The sequence below is a fragment of the Cannabis sativa genome, chromosome 9 (assembly GCF_029168945.1).
Source record: "Cannabis sativa cultivar Pink pepper isolate KNU-18-1 chromosome 9, ASM2916894v1, whole genome shotgun sequence".
Taxonomy (NCBI): Eukaryota; Viridiplantae; Streptophyta; class Magnoliopsida; order Rosales; family Cannabaceae; genus Cannabis; species Cannabis sativa.
In genome coordinates this window covers 30402840-30405706 of record NC_083609.1, presented here as the reverse complement: position 1 = coordinate 30405706, position 2867 = coordinate 30402840, and positions in this window count along the sequence as shown.

The following is a 2867-nucleotide window of genomic DNA, read 5'->3' as shown; positions in this document are numbered from 1 at the left end:
AGTTGAGACTTTTCCTTAGATAAATAAAATCTATGCCTAGAAGTCGAGAAGCTTATATAGATTGCCATTAGAAATAAAATGCTTCAGCATCTTACTAAAGTAAGTTGCTTGCATTAGAGTAAGTAATTACCAGGTATCCAGGAATTTCCGTTTCTGTACCTACAAAATCATGGGCAGTAACTACAAAGTTTAGCTCCGGTTTTCTCTTCAAGAAATCTGATCTGAGAAATCGGAAAACTCAACACAAGATCAGATTATACAGTTGGTTAGATAAAAACAAAATGTGTAACCAAACTTACCATTTTTACCTTTTTTCCAAAAATAGGAAAGCTAGACAACTTTCCTTCCAAGTTTGAATACACAAAATAGGAAACCATATTAAACACATACCAGCCGAAAATACAATAAATAATAAAATATTTTTGTCAATTAAATATGCCAAAAATGGAATTAACAATCTCCCCCTTTGGCACTTTGATTGACAAAACATTTTATTATGAGAAAACCTGCATTAAGTGTTAGAAACCAAAGCAAATAGCCTTTTAAAGATAAAAGAGTATAGAAAATACTCCCCCTGCATGAAAGCACTCTAACACATAAAACATAGAACTTTTTTTGGACGGAAAAGCTTACAAACCGAAAATACAGCAACTTTTTAAACGGAAAAGTGCACAAACCACAAACAAGCAACTCCCCCTAAAACCAAGGGTCCAGAGTTGTAAACAAAGAATCCAAACAATGAATCCAAAAAAAAAACTACTACTCCCCCTTTTTGTCTATCAAGGAGCCAAAGATAACAAAAACAAACATGGACAAAGTCATAAGTTCAAGCATACATTAATAAAAAGCAAGAGATAAAAAGTGGAACCACTTATTCATCATCATTGGGTCAAAAGTATTTCATGATGTTGTCCATCTTCCTAAGAAGCAAGGCCTGACTTGTCTCCATTCTTCCCAAACGCAAATTGAATTCTGCCATTTCTGTAGGAGCAGAAGTTGAAGTAGGTCCAGCAGCAGGATCATTTGTAATACCAGGGGAAGCAGACTGAGCCTTTCTTTGAGCAGCTTTTCCTTGAGGAGGCTTCTCAGGAATTTTAAAAGTGGTTCCAACAGCAGGCATCTCAATTGATTCATTCTCAAGAATCAATTCCTCTTGATCAGATAAAATCTTATAGATTAAATGAGGAAAAATAAGATTGAGCCTAGGTTTCTTGCCCTTTTGAAGAGAAACAATTTGCTCCCAAATCATGTCAGCCAAATCAATTTTAGCACCAATTGAAACTTTATACAAAAAGAATGCAAGTTCATTTGAAACATTTACCGGATTGGAGCAAGGAAACCAATTGGATAGGGCAAACCTCATGAGAGTAGCATGTTGATAGGTGAGTTGAGACATATGCATGGTGTCGGAGAGTTCAACATCATTATCACCAGTGAGATAGCCGAACACCTTTTGGCGATCAAACTCCACATCAGTTGGCTCAATTCCCATAGGCAGATTGAGAGCCTCAGCCACATCCTTCACAGTAAAGGAATACCAGTGTCCTCTGACTAAAACTTTGCCAAACATAAAAGAGTCCTCATCGAGAAACTCATCAGTGATGTTAGCATAAAATTCCTTCACAATTCTATCCACATAGCCATCAAAACCGATCAAGGTATCTACCCATTGTCTTTCTTTCAACATGTTATACACTCCAAAAGGCTTATGAGCAATAACATTAAAAAATTTCTCCACAGTAAAATTCCTATTCTCATAGAATTTCATATCTCTAGCATGATCATTATAACAAAAATAATGAGAGTGGGGCTTGAAGTTATCAAGAGAAATACCAGAGGGCCTCTTTCTTTTCTGAGGAAGAACAGGATTTGGAGAGACAATGGGCCTTTTTCTTTTGTCCTTCTTTGGAACTGCAACAGGGACAGGAACAGGTTCTGTAGTGACAGGATCAGCCTCTGGTTCTTCACTCTCGGATCCAGAATCATCAACAGTAGGTTGATCTTTGGGCACAAATTCTTCACTTGAATCGGACAAGCCCTCTGAATCATGATCCTCTTCACTTTCTTCTGGTTCAGAATCCGAGGATGACACGGAAGGGGGATTCTCCTTGAGATTTTTGGCCTTTGAAGATGAAGAAACCACCTTTTCCCTTTGGATACAATTTTAGGTTGAACCACTTCGGGCTTTTGAGGAGTGGAAATCTTGGACCTTGTTCGAGAACTCACCGTGGGCAAGGTCACCAAAGCTTTGTCGACATTAGGAGCACCATTCGAAGAAGAGGACTTCGACAATGTGTGATCGGATGAATGAGATTCATCATGATCACCAAACCCAGGTGTTGAAGAAGCAATTGGAGAAGCAACAACAGGTGGAGAGGCGAGATTGATCACTGATTTTCGAGCTTGGGTCTTCGATTTTCTGGCAGATTTCGTCGGAGCAGAGGACAAACCAGAAGCTCCGATTGCTGGTGCAGGCGGCGCAGGAGGGGAGATCGGAGATGCAGAGGTAGAACCACGAGAGGGCTTCTTAGACGGTTGGGCATTCTTAGTTTTGGCCATCTCTTTGAAACCCTAGAACACAAACACTCTCACACTTTGAAAGAAAAAATTAGTTCTTTGAGAGAGAACAAAAAAAAAATAGAAAGACAAGAGAGTGGTAATCGTGGGTGAATGGGTAGTTGAGGATATATACACATGATTTTACTTACCCAAAATCAGAAAAATAACTGAAGAGGAAAGTAACTTCCTTACCTTTGAATCACGTGTGGAGAGAAAAGAGGAAACCAAAAAGGTTTTTCAAAAAATGGTCAATGTTTCCTTAAATGGAAAAGGAAACCAAATATCCTCACAAGATCTAAGTATTAAAG